The sequence below is a fragment of the Nycticebus coucang genome, chromosome 3, assembly GCF_027406575.1.
Source record: "Nycticebus coucang isolate mNycCou1 chromosome 3, mNycCou1.pri, whole genome shotgun sequence".
Taxonomy (NCBI): Eukaryota; Metazoa; Chordata; class Mammalia; order Primates; family Lorisidae; genus Nycticebus; species Nycticebus coucang.
The window spans coordinates 76,440,846-76,460,754 of record NC_069782.1 but is presented as its reverse complement, the minus strand read 5'-3'; positions in this window follow the sequence as shown (position 1 = coordinate 76,460,754).

The following is a 19,909-nucleotide window of genomic DNA, read 5'->3' as shown; positions in this document are numbered from 1 at the left end:
CCTAGGACACAAATCAAACTTCAACTAATTTGAAAGCATAGAAATTATACCTTATATTTTTACAGACCACAATGGATTAAAGTAAAACTCAATTCCAACAGAAACACCCATTCCTACACAAAGTCATGGAAACTAAACTTTTGCTGAACAATATCTGGCTCAAGGAGGAGATAAAGAAAGAAATCATTGAATAAATGACAATGAAACCACAAGCTATCAAAACATGTGGGGTACTGCAAAAACTGTCCTCTGAGGGAAATTCAGTGCATTAAATGCAAACATCCAGAAATTAGACAGAGCACAAATCAACAATCTAAAGAATCATCTCCAGGAACTGAAAAAGAAATAGCAATCTAATTTCAAATCCACTAGAAGAAAAGGAATAACTAGAATTAGATAAAAACTAAATGAAATTGGAGGTGGGGCATGATGGCAGATGGGAGGGATGTTTAGCCCATCTCTCCCAAATCATCAGGTGAGAGCGAGGGGGCTCTAGATAGTTTTCCTGTGGAGTGTTGATGTGAATAGGTAGCTAGAGGTGTACAGCAAATTGGTGGATTGCTGTATTTGAGGTGTAATCCAAGGCCACGGACTCTGCTGTAGAAATTTCCCCTTCAGCGCCAGTGGCTGGTTGGCAGTTGGCCCCTCCCCCACGGAGGGCTTCAGTTCCCAGTTCATGGGGAAACCTAGTTATTTGATGGAAATTTCGGTGCATTGTGGGTACCTGAGTGGGGTTTGGTGACCAGAAAGGGGTGCCGTTTGGAGCCATAGGGGTCTAGGCAGCCTGATAGAAAATTAAGGGGAAGGGATGGGAAAAAGACACGTTTTTAATGTCAGAAATAGCAGACACCTTTTCCCAGAACAACAGGTGTGATTGAATAGACCGGACAAGTGGGGAATATTGATGTGGACTGGCAGTTCCAGGTGTGCAGTGAACTGGCAGGTTGCTGGACTCAAAAGTGAGATTCTGAGCCAGGGAAACTGACTGGGTCTCAGTGGCTGTGGCTGCAGCTGAGCCAGGGCAACTAGCCCCTTTCACACAGAGGATTGCAGTTCCCAGTTGGGGGAGAATCTGGGAGATGAGTGGAAAGATTTGTGAAGTGTGGACTCCTGCCCCAATTTTGGAGATCAGATAGGGGTGCCCTCTGGAACAGAACAGCGGAGGTTAGGCAACAGTTAGGAAACAGACATATATTGAAACTTCAAAAATGGTAACAGGCCAGGGACTGTGGTTACCATGGTAACAATGTAAACTGTGAATCAGGTATAAGCCTGGGAACCACTCACAGTGGCCACCTGGTGTCCAGAAAGTATACTGCAATATAAATATATTCCTACTAAAGTTGACCCCTATGTCATACTTATAGTTGTATATTTTTATATACATACAAGAATAATATTTTTGTGGTTGGTGCCTTTTTTCCCCCTCTCTTTTTTCATCCTTTTCTTGGAGGAATTATTGTTAATTTTTTAAAAATTTCTTCTTCTTTTTTTAACTGTTTTATTAATACTATTTTTTTTCTTTCTTTCTTCTTCTTCTTCTTCTTCCCTTCTTATGGTTTCTGAGAGTGCTACATCAGATTTTTAGAGGGTTTAAAAAATTTTTTTCAATTACTTTATGATTATCATTATTTTTGTTGTAGTTGTTTTTTTGTCTGTATGTCTAGATGTTTCTGATTGTCCATGCATTTGTGGGCTTGTGTGTCTGGTAGCCTTTTTTCTCTGTTTCTATGCTCATTTGGTTTCAGTGTGTTTTGTGTTTTGCTAAATTCTGGGGTCAGCTACTTTCCCTAACTCCAATTTGCACATTAAAAAAGAACAAGAGGGGGAGGAGACAAGATGGCGGACTGAAGCCAGCTTTCCACAGAGGCTCTTGTCCTGAAGGAGAGTTAAGGGATGAAAATTTAGCAAGTAACCTGATGGATTTGAGCAGCACCAAGAGAGAAAGTCGAAGAATGCACATCAACCCCGCTGAGGAGAGCTGCGACCACGAGGACGCAAACAAAAGGTACAAAACCCATCACCAAGTGGATGGGAGTCCCCCATCTCCATCTGATCGGTTTAAGAGCCCCACAAACAAATGGACAGAAATCAAAGGCCCTCCCACTACACTCCACAGGAGATACCTACTGAAATCTGGACCTACCCCCCTACTAGGGTGCCAAGGTGTTCTCTTGCCAGGCATAAAACTGTATAAAACTGTAAATATCCTTGGGCGGCGCCTGTGGCTCAGTGAGCAGGGCACCAGCCCCATATACTGAGGGTGGCAGGTTCAAACCCAGCCCCGGCAAAACTGCAACAAAAAAATAGCCGGGCGTTGTGGCGGGCACCTGTAGTCCCAGCTACTTGGGAGGCTGAGGCAGGAGAATCGCCTAAGCCCAGGAGTTGGAGGTTGCTGTGAGCTGTGTGATGCCACGGCACTCTACCGAGGGCAATAAAGTGAAACTCTGTCTCAACAAAAAAAACAAACAAAAAAACCCTGTAAATATCCTTTGCATGCAACCCTGAACTCCCAGCCCTCCCTGGGCAGCAATACAACCAGGCATAAAACTGTGTGGAACTGTGTGAGCTCACTGCCAGTGGCTCTGGGCTCCCAGCGCTCTACCCCCCATCCCCCTCACTCTGAGATCTGGAGACCTGAGCGCTGGCAGTGCTGGGCAAAATACAGAGTGGAACTGGGTGCTCGCTACCAGTGGCTTTGGGCTCCCAGCGTTCCCTCCCCGCCCCCACTCTAGGAACTGGGGCCCTGAGTGGTGGCGGTGCCGGCAAAAAACTGAGTGGAACTGAGTGCTCACTACCAGTGGCTCCAGGCTCCCAGCACTCCCTACCTGCTCCCACTCTAGGATCTGGAGGCCTGAGTGGCCGTGGTGCTGGGCAAAAGACTGAGTGGAACTGAGTGCTCACTACCAGCAGCTCTGGGCTCACAGTGCTCCCTCCCTGCCCTCACTCTGTGATCTGGAGGGCTGAGAGGCGGTGGTGCCGGGAAAAGAACTGAGTGGAACTGAGTGCTCACTACGGGTGGCTCTGGGCTCCCAATGCTCTGTGATCTGGAGGCCTGAGTGGAGGCGGTGCCATGCAAAAAACTGAGTGGAACTGAGTGCTCGCTACTGGCGGCTCTGGGCTCCCAGCACTCCCTCCCCGCCCTCACTCTGAGATCTGGAGGCCTGAGTGGTGGCTGTGCACTGCCAGTGCTCCCCTCCGCCCTCACTCTAAGATCTGGATGACTGTCCCCCTGGGAGTCCACACTCTTGGGGGACTTATCGGGGCATGGACAGTGCCCGACTGAAGCTGGGCAGTGCTGACTCTAGGGCACGGGAAGGAGGCTGGGAGAGACCCACATCAGAGCGGCAGTTCCCTGAGGTGGCTGAAGCCACACCCCCTGTCTCCCTGGGCAACCAGAAGAGGCCACCCTTGAGTAAAGGATTTGCCCGAGGCGACTCACAGACCCGGGAAGCTTCCAGGGCAGGCCGACTCAGAGAGCTGAGATTTCGACCCAGAGTAAGTGCTTCCCTGGGGTCAAACAGAAACCAGCTGAAAACAAGACAGAACCACTTAACCCCACCACACCAGATAGGGCCCCAGTTTCTCAAGCCACAATGCTGTACATGCCCTCAACAAAGCCGCAGGGGAAAAAATCAAAGGGAATAAAACAACCATGGGGTGGAATCAGTGGAAAAACTCTGGTAACATGAATAACCAGAATAGATCATCCCCCGCAAGGAAAGATATGGTGGATGTAATTGAAGATCCCACTCATAAACAACTGGCTGACATGTCAGAAATCGAATTCAGAATTTGGATTGCAGACAAGACTATTAAAATGGAATTAGGAATCTGAGGAGAAATTCAAAAGTTGTCTCAAGAATTTAACGAATTTAAACACAAAACCACCAAAGACTTAGAAACACTGAAGCAAGAATTTGCAGCCCTCAAATATATGAAAAATACAGTAGAATCCCTTAGCAACAGAATGGAGCAAGCAGAAGAAAGGATTTCTGACATTGAAGATAAAGCCTTTGAGGGCTCCCAAACTTTCTAAGAGTAAGAGAAATGGAGAGCAAAATGGATCATTCTCTCAGTGAGCTCTGGGATAGCTCAAAGAGGGCAAATATCTGACTCATAGGAATTCCTGAAACCAATGAAATGGCCTCACTGGGCAGAGAGGCCCTTCTGCATGAAATTATGAAAGAGAATTTTCAAGACATGCATAGAGAACCTGAAATTCAGATAGCAGATAGCTTCAGAACCCCAGCACGACTCAACCCAATAAGACATCCCCCAGGCATATCATAATTAACTTCACTACAGTTAATATGAAGGAGAAAATTCTCAAAGCAGCCAGGCGAAAAAAAAAATAATATTACCTTCAAAGGGAAGAACATCAGAATGACTGCAGATCTCTCTGCTGAAACTTTTCAAGCCAGAAGAGGGTGGTCATCGACTTTTAATCTCCTAAAACAAAATAACTTTCAACCCCAGATCTTGTATCCAGCTAAACTGAGTTTCATTTACAATGGAGAAATTAAATACTATAATGACATTCATATGTTGAAGAAATTTGCCATAAACAAACCAGCTCTTCAGGATATTCTCAGACCTATCTTCCACAATGACCAACCCAATCCTGTACTACAAAAGTAAACTCACTCAGAAACTTCTGATCAAACTCCAATTTCCACAATGGCGAAAGGATTAAAAATGGCCACTGGACTTTTGAAAAACTTGATACCCAAAATTTCACCAAACTTATCAATATTCTCCATTAATGTGAATGGCTTAAACTGCCCTTTAAAGAGACATAGGTTAGCTGAATGGATACAAAAACTCAGGCCAGACATTTGTTGCATACAAGAGTCACATCTTAACTTAAAAGACAAATATAGACTCAGGGTGAAAGGATGGTCATCCATATTTCAGGCAAATGGTACCCAGAAAAAAGCAGGGGTTGCAATTTTATTTGCGGATACAATAGGCTTTAAACCAACAAAAGTAAGGAAGGACAAGAATGGTCACTTCATATTTGTTAAGGGTAAGACTCAATACGATGAGATTTCAATTATTAATATCTACGCACCCAACCAGAATGCACCTCAATTTATAAGAAAAACTCTAACAGACATGAGCAACATGATTTCCTCCAGCTCCATAATAGTCAGAGACTTTAACACTCTTTTGGCAGTGATGGATTGATCCTCCAACAAAAAGCTAAAGAAATTCTAGATTTAAATATAACCAATCAGCATTTAGATTTAGCAGATATCTACAGAACATTTCATCCCAACAAAACTGAATACACATACTTCTCATCAGCCCACGGAACTTACTCCACAATCGATCACATCTTAGGTCACAAGTCTAACCTCAGTAATTTAAAGGAATAGAAATTATTCCATGCATCTTCTTGGACCATCATGGAATAAAACTTGAGCTGAGTAACAACAGGAATCTGCATACCCATACAAAAACATGGAAGTTAAATAACCTTATGCTGAATGATAGCTAGGTCAGAGATGAGATCAAGAAGAAAATTGCCAAATTTTTGGAAGAAAACGACAATGAAGACACGAAATATCAGAACCTCTGGGACACCGCAAAGGCAGTGCTAAGAGGGAAATTTATAGCACTGCAAGCCTTCCGCAGGAGAATGGAAAGAGAGGAAGTAAGCAACTTAATGGGACATCTGAAGCAACTGGAAATGGAAGAACATTCCAACCCCAAATCCAGTAGAAGAAAAGAAATAACCAAAATCAGAGCAGAACTAAATGAAATTGAAAACAAAAGAATAATACAACAGATCAATAAATCATAAAGCTGGTTTTCTGAAAAGGTCAACAAAATAGATAAACCTTTGGCCAACCTAATCAGGAGAAAAAGAGTAAAATCTCTAATCTCATCAATCAGAAATGACAAAGATGAAATAACAACAGACTCCTCAGAAATCAAAAAAAATCCTTAATGAATATTACAAAAAACTTTACTCTCAGAAATATGAAAATCTGAAGGAAATTGACCGATACTTGGAAGCACGTCACCTTCCAAGATTTAACCAGAATCAAGTGGAAATGTTGAACAGACCCATATCAAGTTCGGAAATAACATCAACCACACAAAATCTCCCCAAAAAGAAAAGCCTGGGACCAGATGGTTTTACATCAGAATTCTGACAAACCTTTAAAGAGGAATTAGTACCTATATTACTCAACCTGTTCCAAAAGGTAGAAAAAGAAGGAAGACTACCCAACACGTTCTATGAGGAAAACATCACCCTGATCTCCAAACCAGGAAAAGACCCAACAAGAAAAGAAAATTATAGACCAATATCACTAATGAATATAGATGCAAAAATATTCAACAAGATCCTAACAAACAGAATCCAGCAACACATCAAACAAATTATACATCATGACCAAGTCAGTTTTATCCCAGGGTCTCAAGGCTGGTTCAATATACATAAATCTATAAATGTAATCCAGCACATAAACAAATTAAAAAACAAAGACCATATGATTCTGTCAATGGATGCAGAAAATGCTTTTGATAATATCCAGCATCCCTTCATGATCAGAACACTTAAGAAAATTGGTATAGAATGGACATTTCTTAAACTGAGAGAGGCCATCTAGGCAAACCCACAGCCAATATCATATTGAATGGAGTTAAATTGGAATCATTTCCACTCAGATCAGGAACCAGACAAGGCTGCCCATTGTCTGCATTATTTTTTAACATTGTAATGGAAGTTTTAGCCACCACAATTAGGGAAGAAAAGGCGATCAAGGGGATCCATATAGGGTCAGAAGAGATCAAACTTTCGCTTTTCGCAGATGATATGATTGTATATCTGGAAAACACTAGGGACTCTACTACAAAACTCCTCGAAGTGATCAAGGAATACAGCAGCGTCTCAGGTTACAAAATCAACATTCATATATTGGTAGCCTTTATATATACCAACAATAGTCAAGTTGAAAAAACAATTAAGGACTCTATCCCATTCACAGTAGTGCCAAAGAAGATGAAATATTTGGGAGTTTATCTAACAAAGGATGTGAAATGTCTAAATAAAGAGAAGTATGAAACTCTGAGAAAAGAGATATCTGAGAATGTTAACAAATGGAAAAATATACCATGCTCATGTCTGGGAAGAATCAACATTGTTAAAATGTCCGTACTACCCAAAGAAATATATAATTTCAACGCAATCCCCATTAAAGCTCCACTGTCATACTTTAAAGATCTTGAAAAAACAATACTTTGTTTTATATGGAATCAGAAAAAACCTCGAATAGCCAAGACATTACTCAAAAATAAAAACAAAGCAGGAGGAATCACGCTATCAGACCTCAGACTATACTACAAATCCATAGTGATCAGAACAGCATGGTACTGGCACAAAAACAGAGAAGTAGATGTCTGGAACAGAATAGAGAACCAAGAGATGAATCCAGCTACTTACTGTTATTTGATCTTTGACAAACCAATTGAATACATTCAATGGGGAAAAGATTCCCTATTTAACAAATGGTGCTGGGTGAACTGGCTGGCATCCTGTAGAAGATTGAAACTGGACCCACACCTTTCACCATCTTAATAGACTCTCACTGGATTAAAGATTTCAACCTAAGACATGAAAGTATAAAAATACTAGAAGAGAGTGCAGGGAAAACCCTTGAAAAATTGGGTTGGGCGAGTTTTTCCATGTTTTTTTTTTTTTTTTTTTTTTTTGGCCAGGGCTGGGTTTGAACCCACCACCTCTGGCATATGGCACCGGCGCCCTACTCCTTGAGCCACAGGAATCACCCGGGTTGGGCGAGTTTTTTTGTGAGAAGGACCCCCCGGGCAATTGAAGCTGCTTCAAAAATACACTATTGGGTCTTGATCAAACTAAAAAGCTTCTGCACAGCCAAGAACACAGTAACTAAAGCAAGCAGACAGCCCTCAGAATGGGAGAAGATATTTGCAGGTTATGACTCCGACAAAGGTTTAATAACCAGAATCTACAGAGAACTCAAACACATTAGTAAGAAAAGAACAAGGGATCCCATTGCAGGCTGGGCAAGGGACTTGAAGAGAAACTTCTCTGAAGAAGACAGGCACATGGCCTTCAGACATATGAAAAAGTGCTCATCATCTTTAATCATCAGAGAAATGCAAATCAAAACTACTTTGAGATATTATCTAACTCCAGTGAGGCTAGCCTGTACCACAAAATCCCAAGACCAGAGATGTTGGCATGGATGTGGAGAAAAGGGAACACTTTTGCACTGCTGGTGGGATTGCAAATTAATACATTCCTTTTGGAAAGAGATATGGAGAACACTTAGAGATCTAAAAATAGATCTGCCATTCAATCCTGTAATTGCTCTCCTGGGCATATACCCAGAAGACCAAAAATCAAATCGTAATAAAGATATTTGTACCAGAATGTTTATTGCAGCCTATTCATAATTGCTAAGTCATGGAATAAGCCCAAATGCCCATCAATCCACACATGGATTAATAAATTGTGGTATATGTACACCATGGAATACTATGCAACCTTAAAGAAAGATGGAGACCTTACCTCTTTCATGTTTACATGGATGGAGCTGGAACATATTCTTCTAAGTAAAGTGTCTCAAGAATGGAAGAAAAAGTACCCAATGTACTCACCCTTATTATTAAACTAATTTAGGACCTTCACATGAAAGGTATAACCCAGTTTCAACCTAAGAATAGGGGGAAGGGGGAAAGGGAGGGGAGGGAGGGGGAGATAGGTGGAGGGAGGGGGATTGGTGGGATTACACCTGCGGTGCATCTTACAAGGGTATATGTGAATCTTAGTAAATGTGGAATGTAAAGGTCTTAGCAAAATAACTAAGAAAATGCCAGGAAGGCTATGTTAACTAGTGTGATGAAAATGTGTCTAACGGTCTATGAACCAAGTGTATGGTGCCCCATGATCATACTAATGTACACAGGTATGATTTCATAAAAAAAATAAATAAAAAAGAACAAGAGGGAGTGGGGATTATGGCTGACTGGAGCCAGCTCTCAACAGAAGCTCCAGTCCAGATGGAGAGATAACTGCCAGAAAGAATCCAACAAAGCAGAAGGATGGGAGCTGACCTGAGAGATGAGATACATAATTGCTCATCTTCCCTGCTGAGGCAAGCTTCGACTCCAAAGAAACTAATTTCAGATACAGATCTCATCCCAAAGAGGTTGTGTGGCTGTCCCCTCTGCTAAGAGAGTTGCTTGCTTGCTGTGTGATCTCTACTAATGAGCAATGAACTAAGGCTCTCCTTCCTCACCCCACTGGAAGGAATTGCTGGAAGTTGGGACTCCTTATCTAGAGAGCCCCTGCTGTGAGCCCAGAAATTCCCTTGTCTGGTAGAAGTTTGAACAAATATTTCCTTTGCCACCTTGAACCTCCAGTCTACCCCTCCCCCCTGGCCTGGCAGTCTAGAAGTCCAACCCCTGCAGAAATCAGAATGTCTGCACTTCTTGGCTAGGACCAGGCATTGCATAGATGGAGGCAGTACAGCTGTGCTGTATCTGTGTATCCAGTAACTGTACAAAAAGACATAAAGGGAAAGGTAACTGACATGGCCTAGAAAAAGTGTATCTCAGCAGCGGACAGAGACTTGGGTTTCTGCACTGTGGGTAGAGTCTCAGAAACTGCTGAGGTTCACAAACCCAAGAGGAGATACCTCCCACCCAACATCAGCATTAATAGTGATCCTGCTGGTGTCTAATTTTGAAGAGTCATCTCCCCAACTCTGTGGCCTGCCAGAGGGAACCAGACCTCACCCTATAGGGATACCAGAGCTGCAGAACAGTGGCAACAAAGGTGCAGTGGCTGAGGGAGACATTCTTTTGCTGTCTGGATATCCTCAAGTTTAGATTGACCTCAGGTGGAATTTTCTTCAGCTGCCATTGAGCGCCTGAGACAGGCAGACGTCAATTTCCCTTGCTGGATGGTGGTAGACTGTGGTAACCATGAGGAGGAGGCAGTGTCCTTACTCTGACTCTGGCAGGCACATAGCCCTGGCACATTTGATTATTGGACAGAACTGGGCCACAGAGACTGGGTTAACAGAGCCTGCTGGTGGGGCTACCAGAGACTGGGGTGACCAGAGTCTGATGGTGAAGGGTGAGCAAGGTGGGGAAAGAGGCATCAACCCCCTTGCTCTAAACCTCCTACTGGACGGGCCTTTCTGACTCCTCGGAGCACCAGAGGTGCTCAAACCACACTTGAGCTACCAGTAGACTCCTAATATCTAGTTGCTGGAGACCTTTTGAACTCTCTAGCTAGAGAGTGGGTGCTGTTTGGGACAATTGGTTTGGAACTCTTGAACTGGACAAGGTGGTACTGTGGTTTTGCTGTAGTGGGAAGGTTTGATTGTCCTCTTCCAGATATTACCAGTGGGGGAAGGGATGTCCTAGTTGCTTGTATTTCTCCAAAGCTGAGACTGCAACCCAGAGTTGCTGATTCACTAGGACCAGATGGTGATCAGCTGAATACAAGACAGAGCCACATAACCCCACTACACCAAGCAGGTCTCCAAAGTCACAGACTGTAGTACTGTACAGGTCATTTGCAAAATTGTAGAGGAAAAGCTGCAGTCACTAGTCCAAGTTCCTTGGTGAAGGGCTGGTCAACCACAACCCAAGAAGTCTCTAATCCAATTTCACCTTACCTGCTCATCTAGCTAAACACTGAAAAACAATTATGGGGCAGAATCAGTGGAAAACTCTGGCAACATGAATAACCAGAACAGCTCAACTCCCACAAGGAATGACAAGCCAGCCAAACTGGAGGATCCCATTCACAAACAGATGGCTGAGACATCCGAAATCGAATTTAGAATTTGGATTACAAATAAGATCAATGGAATGGAAGTAAAGATGGAGTTAGAAATTGCAGGATTAATTCAGAAGATGTCTCAAGAATTCAGTGAATTCAAAGACAAAATCACCAAAGATTTAGACACACTAAGAAAAGAAGTTGCAGCCTTATATGATATGAGAAACAGAGTAGGATCCCTCAGTAACAGAACAGAACAGGAAGAAAAAAGGATTTCTGACATGGAAGCCAAAGCTTTTGAATGATCCCAAACGCTCAAAGAAGGAGAGAAGTGGAGAGCAAAAATGGATCATTCTCTCAGAGAGCTCTGGGATAATTAGAAGAAAACTAATATTCACCCTATAGGGATCCCTGAAGGTGATGAAGTAGTTTCGCAAGGGACAGAGGCTCTTCTTCATTAGATTATGAAAGAGAATTTTCCAGACATGCCAAGAGATCTTGAAATACAGATCAGACAGTTTCAGAACCCCAGCATGATTCAACCCAAATCAGACATCCCCAGGCACATCATAATTAACTTCACTAAAGTTAATATGAAGGAGAAAATGCTGAAGGTAGCCAGACATTAAAAAACCATAACCAACAAAGGGAAGAATATTAGAATGACTGCAGATCTCTCTGCTGAAACCTTTCAAGCTAGAAAAGGGTGGTCATTGACTTTTAATCTCCTAAAACAAAATAACTTTCAATCCAGGATCCTGTATCCAGCTAAATTGAGTTTCATTTATGATGGAGAAATTAAATACTTTAATGACATTGGCATGTTGAAAAAAACTGTCATAATTAAACCAGCTCTCCAGGATATCCTCAGACCTGGCCTCGATAATGACCAGTGCAATTTTCCACCACAAAAGTAAACTCACTCAGAAACTTTTGATCAAACTCCAACTTCCACAGTAGCAAAAGGATTAAAAATGTCCACTGATGTTTAGAAAAACTCGATACCCAAAATTCTACCAGGTCTGTCAATATTCTCAATTAATGTGCATGGCTTAATTTCTCCTCTAAAAAGGCACAAGCTGTCTGACTTGATACAAAAACTCAGGCCAGATATCTGCTGCATACAAGAATCTCATCTCACCTTAAAGATAAATATGGACTCAGGGTGAAGGGATGGTCATCTATATTCCAGGAAAATAGAAATCAGAAAAAAGCAGGTGTTGCAATTTTATTTGCAGATACAATAGGCTTTAAACCAACAAAAGTAAGGAAAGGTAAGGAGGGTCACTACATATTTGTTAAGAGCAATACTCAATATGCAATTTCAATTATTAATATTTATGCACACAACCAAATTGCACCTCAATTTATAAGAGAAATTCTAACGGACATGAGCAACTTTATTTCCTCCAGCTCCCTATTAGTTGGAGATATTAACACCCCTTTAACCTTGTTGGATAGCTCCTCCAATAAGGAGCTAAGCAAATAAATTTTAGATTTGAACTTAAACCATTCAACATTTGGATTTAACAGCTATCTACAGAACATTTCATCCTAGCAAAACTGAATACACATTCTTCTCATCAGCCCACGGAAGATACTCCAAAATTGATCACATCTTAGGTCACAAATCTAACCTCAGCAAATGTAAAAGAATAGAAATTATTCCTTGCATCTTCTAAGACCACCATGGAATAAAAGTGGAACTCAGTAACAACAAGAATCTGTATACTCATACAAAAACATGGAAACAAAATAACCTCATGCTGGATGATAGCTGGGTAATAGATGAGATTAAGAACAAAATTAACAAATTTTTGGAACAAAATGACAATGAAGACATGAATTATCAGAACCTCTGGGATACCACAAAGGCAGTCCTTAGAGGGAAATTTATAGCACTGCAAGCCTTCCTCAAGAGAACGGAAAGAGAGAAAATTAACAACTTAATGAGACATCTCAAGCAATTGGAAAGGAAGAACATTCCAACCCCAAATCCAGCAGAAGAAAAGAAAGAACCAAAATTAGAGCAGAATTAAATGAAATTGAAAACAAAAGAATTATACAACAGATCAATAAATCAAAAAGTTGGTTTTTTGAAAAGGTCAATAAAATAGATAAACCTTTGGCTAACCTAACCAGAAAAAAAGAGTAAAACCTCTAATTTTATCAATCAGAAATGGTAAAGACAAAATAACAACAGACACCTCAGAAATTAAAAAAATCCTTAATGAATACTACAAGAAACTTTATTCTCAGAAATATGAAAATCTAAAGGAAATCGACAAATACTTGGAAGCACGCCACCTCCCAAGACTTAGCCAGAATGAAGTGGAAATGTTGAACAGGCCAATATCAAGTTCTGAAATAGCATCAACTATATAAAATCTCCCTATAAAGAAGAGCCCAGGACCTGATGGCTTTACACTAGAATTCTACCAAACCTTTAAAGAGGAACTAATACTTACATTACTCAAACTTTTCCAAAATATAGACAAAGAAGGAAGACTACCCAACACATTCAATGAAGCAAACATCACCTTGATCCCCAAACCAGGAAAAGACCCAACAAGAAAAGAAAATTATAGACCAATAGCACTAATGATTATAGATTCAAAAATATTCAACAAGATCCTAGCAAACAGAGTCCAGTAACACATCAAACAAATTATACACCATGACCAAGTGGGTTTTATCCCAGGGTCTCAAGGCTGGTTCAATATACGTAAATCTATAAATATGATTCAGCACATAAAAAAATTAAAAAACAAAGACCATATGATTCTCTCAATTGATGCAGAAAAAGCTTTTGATAATATCCAGCATCCCTTCAGAAAATGGGTATAGAAAGGACATTTCTTAAACTAATAGAGAACATCTACAACAAACTAAAGCCAATATCGTATTGAATGTAGTTAAATCGAAACCATTTCCACTCAGATCAGGAACCAGGCAAGGTTGTCCATTGTCTTCACTGCTCTTCAACATTGTAATGGAAGTTTTAGCCATTGCAATTAGGGAAGAAAAGGTGATCAAAGGTATCCATATAGGGACAGAAGAGATGAAACTTTCACTCATTGAAGATGATATGATTGTATATCTGGAAAACACCAGGGTTTCTACTACAAAACTCTTAGTAGTGATCAAGGAATACAGAAATGTCTCAGTCTCAGGTTACAAAATCAACACTCCTAAATCTGTAGCCTTTATATATACCAACAATAGCCAAGCTGAAAAAACAATCAAGGATTCTATTCCATTTACAGTAGCGCCAAAGATGAAATATTTGGGAGTTTACCTGACAAAAGACATGAAAGATCTCTATAAAGAGAACTATGAAACTCTAAGAAAAGAAATAGCTGAAGATGTTAAATAATGGAAAAACATACCATGCTAATGGCTGGGAAAAATCAACATTGTCAAAATGTCTATACTACCCAAAGCAATATACAATTTTAATGCAATCCTTATTAAAGCTCCATTGTCATACTTTGAAGATCTTGAAAAAATAATACATCATTTTATATGGAGCCAGAAAAAAAAACGAATAGCCAAGACATTACTCAAAAATAAAAACAAAGCAGGAGGAATTATGCTACCAGACCTCAGACCATACTATAAATTGATAGTGATCAAAACAGCATGGTACTGGCACAAAAACAGAGAGGTAGATGTATGGAACAGAATAGAGAACCAAGAGATGAATCCAGCTACTTACCATTATTTGATCTTTGACAAGCCAATTAAAAACATTCAATGGGGAATAGATTCCCTATTTAACAAATGGTACTGGGTGAACTGGCTGGCGACCTGTTGAAGACTGAAACTGGACCCACATCTTTCACCTTTAACTAAGATAGACTTTCACTGGATTTAAGATTTAAACTTAAGACATGAAACAATAAAAATACTAGAAGAAAGTGCAGGGAAAATTCTTGAAGGGATCAGTCTGGGAGAATATTTTATGAGGAGGATCCCCCAGACAATTAAAGCAGCATCAAAAATACACTACTGGGACCTGATCAAACTAAAAAGCTTCTGCACAGCCGAGAACACAGTACGTAAAGCAAGCAGACAGTCCTCAGAATGGGAGAAGATATTTGCAGGATATATCTCTGACAAAGGTTTAATAACCAGAATCCACAGAGAACACAAACGTATTAGCAAGAAAAGAACAAGACATCCCATCTCAGGCTGGGAAAGGGACTTGAAGAGAAACTTCTCTGAAGAAGACAGGCACACGGCCCACAGACATATGAAAAAATGCTCATTATCCTTAATCATCAGAGAAATGCAAAACTACTTTGAGATATCATCTAATTCCAGTACGATTAGCCCTTATCACAAAATCGCAAAACCAGAGATGCTGGCGTGGATGTGGAGAAAAGGGAACACTTCTACATTGCTGGTGAGAATGCAAACTAATATGTTCCTTTTGGAAAGAGGTTTGGAGAATACTTAGAGATCTAAAAATAGACCTGCCATTTGATTCTATAACTCCTCTACTAGGTATATATCCAGAAGACAAAAAATCACATTATAACAAAGCTATTTGTATCAGAATGTTTCTTGCAGCCCAATTCATAATTACTAAGTCATGGAAAAAGCCCAAGTTCCCATCAACTTACGAATGGATTAATAAATTGTGGTATATGTACACCATGGAATATTGTTGCAGCCGTAAAGAAAGATGGAGACTATACCTCTTTCATGTTTACATGGATGGATGGAGCTGTAAAATATTCTTCTTAGCAAGGTATCTCAAGAATGGAAGAAAAAGTACCCAAGGTAGTCAGCCCTAATATGAAACTAATTTATAGCTTTCATACGAAATCTATAACCCAATCTCAGAACAAGAATATGGGGGAAGGGGCAAGGGAGGAGGGGGGGGAGGATGGTTGGAGGGAGGGTAATTAGTGGGTCCACACCTACGTGCATCTTAGAAGGGTACAGGTGAAATTTACTAAATGTAGATTATAAAAGTCTGAACACAATAATTAAGAAAATGCCATGAAGGCTATGTTAACCAGTTTGATGAAAATATTTCAAACTGTATATAAAACCAGCACATGTACCTCATGATTGCATTATTGTACACAGCTATGATTTAATAAAAAAATAAATAAAAGTAAGTGAAATTGGGAACAAAAGAACCATTCAGAAGATTAATGAAACAAAAAGTCGGTTCTTTGAAAAGATAAATAAAATAAAGATCCCTCAGCCAGATTAACTAGAAATAGAGAAGCAATGCCTCTAATAACCTCAATCAGAAAAGAAAAATGGGAAATAACAACAGATATCACAGAGATAGAAGAGATCATCACTGAGTACTACAAAAATCCTATGTGCAGAAATTAGAAAATGTGGAAGAAATGGACAGATTTTCCTGAAATAACACTACCTCCCTGACTGAACTAGGAAGAAATAGAACTCTTGAACATAACAACATCAAGCACTGAAATTGTAACAAAGACAAGAAAGCTTCCAACAAAAAAAAGTCTTAGACCAGATGATTTCACACCAGATTTCTACCACACCTCGAATTAAGAGCTCATCCTGTATTGTAGAACCTACTGCAAAAACATTGAGAAGGAAGGGACCCTCTCCAACTTGTTCTTTAGAGTTAATATTATGAAAACCAGAAAGGACACAACAACAACAACAACAAAAAACTACAGACCAATACCAATAATAAATATCAATGCAACAATACTCAATAATATCTTAGCAAATATAATTCAGCTAACCATTAAAACATAATTTATCATGACCATGTGGCTCATTCAATATAAACAAATCCATAAATGTAATTCACCTCATAAACAGAAGCAAAAATTCAGATCATATGAGTCTCTCAATAGATATAGGAAAAGTATTTGACAAAATCCAGTATCTTTTTTGATGGAAATACTTGAGAATATAGGTATACATAGAACGTTTCTGAAACTGATAGAAACCCCTTGTGACAAACTTGCAGCAAATATCATATTGAATTGAGAAAACCTGAAAGCATTTCCACCTACAACTAGAACTAAACTAATGGTGATTTCCACTATCACCATTACCTTTAAACTTAGTGCTGGAAGCCCTAACCAATGCAATCAGGCAAAAGAAGGATACCAAGGGTATTCAAATGAGTATAGAAGGTAAAACTGTTGTTATTTGCTAATGATATGATCTTATAATTAGACAATCTCAAGGACTCAACCACAAGACTCTTGGAAGTGATCAAGAAATACACTAATGTCTCAGGATATAAAATCATTGTTCACAAATCAATAGCTTTCATGTATACCAGTGATCCCTATTTAAGCTGAGAATCAAATCAAAGATACAATAATCTCTTTCACACTAGCATCACAAAAAATGACATATCTTGGAGTGTACTTAACAAAGAATGTGAAGGATCTCTACAGAGAGAACTATGAAACACTTTGAAAAGAAATAACAGAGGATTTTAACAGATGGAAGAGCATACCATGCTCATGGCTAGTAAGAATCAAAATTGTTCATATGTCTGTATTAGCCAAAGCAATCTTTATATATAAGGTAATCCACATTAATATACCAATGTAATACTTTGAATATCTTTTAAAAATAGTTCAATGTCTGATTTGGAGCCAGAAAAAAATATCCTGAATAGCCAATGTGATTCTATGAAATAAGAACCATTCTGTAGGCATGATTTTACCAGACTTCCAGTAATGCTACAAGTCTGTAGTGATTAAAACAGCATGGTGTATGGGCGGCGCCTGTGGCTCAGCGGGTAGGGCGCCGGTCCCATATGCCGGAGGTGGCGGGTTCAAACCCAGCCCCGGCCAAATAAAAAAAAAAACAAAAACAAAAAAAAAACAGCATGGTGTAGGCACAAAATAGAGACATAGATCTATGGAACAGAACAGATAACCTAGAGTTGAAACTAGCCTTATATTGCCATCTGATCTTTCATAAAGCAAACAAAAGAATACATTGGGAAAAGAATCCCTATTTAATAAATGATGCTGTGAGAACTGGCTAGCCACATGGAAAAGACTGAAACTGGACCCACACCTCCTATCACGTACAAAAATTAACTCACTTTGGATAAAATTATTAAATCTAAGACATGAAAATATAAAATCTCTGAAAGAAAGTGTGGGAAAAACTCTTAATTGGTCTATGAAAAGAGTTTATGAAGAAGACATCATTGGCAATTGCAGCAACAACAACAAAAGAAATAAATGAGACTTGATTATGTTAAAAAGTTTCTGCACAGCTAAGAACACAAGCAACAAAACAAACAATCTTCAGAATGGGAGGAAATATTTACATGCTACAAATCTGACAAAGGGCTAATGACCAGAATCTAAAAGGATTCAAGCAAATCAGTAAGAAAAGAGCCAATAACCCCATTAAAAACTGGGCAAGAGGCATGCACAGAATTTTTTTTTTTTTTTTGTGAAAACAGACAAATGGCCCTCAAACACATGAAAAAATGCTCATCAACTCTATCAAAGGAATGAAATCAATACCATCTTGAGATATCACAACACCCAGTGAGAATGGCCCATGTTTCAAGATCCCAAAGCAACAGATGCTGGTGTGGATGCACAGAGAAGGAAACATTCATGCATTGTTGGTGGACCTGAAAACTAGTACACCTTTTATGGAAAAAAGGATGGAGGCATCTCAAAGAATTAAAAGTAAACCTTCCATTTTACCAGGCAATCCAATTACTGGTCATCTATTCAAAAGAAAAAGTCATTTTACCATAAGGCTATTTGCACATGAATGTTCATAGCACTGTTATTCACAATTGCAAAAAATATGGAAACAACCCAATTGCCCTTTGACCCATGAATAGAAATGTTGTGTATGTATACCACGAGATACCATTCAGGCATATAAAAGATGGAGATTTTGTACTTTTTGTAAGAACTTGGAAAGATTTAGAGAACACCCTTCTAAGTAAAGTATCATAAAAATAAAAAAACAAACATCATATGTACGCAATACTAAGTTGAAACTAGTAGATTAAAAACCAAGCGTTCATATGAGAGTAAAAAATCAATTAAATTCAAGAAGAGGAAGAGTGGGGTGGGGGCTTGGTATGGTCTTACCCAATGGGTACAATGCATGGGTATATGGCACACATCCTGGGTGAAGGACAGAACTCTAACTGGGAGTTTACCTTACACATGCAAACAATGTAACTTAATCGTATGTTAAACTCAAAGTATGCCCATAAATTTCCACATGCAGATACAAACAAATCAATGAAATCAAAAGCAAACAAAAATAAAAAATGAACAAAGCAAATATTCAGTTTTTGAAATGTCTCAAAAATGTTAACCTGTTAGTAAGACTGATCAAGAAAAAAGACAGGGAGGAAAGAAATTTCTACATAAAAAGTGAAAGAAGATATCACCACAAATTTAAGAGATATTAAAGGTTGAATAGTACTGCAATATTACCAACTTAATGTAATGAATTTCACAACTAAGTTAACATGTGTGATTTCTTAGAGCAATACCTACCAAACTGACACAAGAAGAAATAGAAAAATAGATTTATTTTATTATTATTATTTTTTTGAGACAGAGTCTCACTTTGTTGTTTCAGGCTAGAATGCCATCACATCAGCTTCGCTCATAGCAACTTCAAACTCCTGGGTTCAAGTGATCCTTCCACCTTAACTTCTCAGATTGCTGGAATACAGGTGTCTATATGTCAATTTTTCTGTCTAGAGTCCCATTTAATTCTAATTTTTTTTATTGATATTCTACTTCAATGATCTTTTCCTTTCTGTCAGTCGGGTGGTTGAAGTTGCTGGCAATTGAAATTATACTGTTTATTTCTTTGCCTAGTTCTAACAGAATATGCTTTATGAATCTGGAACTTCATGTGTTAGGTGCACATGTATTTTGGATTTTTATGTCTTCTTGTTAAATTTCTCCCTTTACCAATATTAAATGACTATCTTTATATATTTTTTACTATTGTTGATTTAAAGTCTATTTCATCTGATGTGAGGATGGCTACTCTATTTTCTTTTGGTTTTGATTTTTATGGAATATTTTTTCCTATTCCTTTACTTAAAGTCTGTATGAATCCTTATGAATAAGATGTATATCTTGGCAA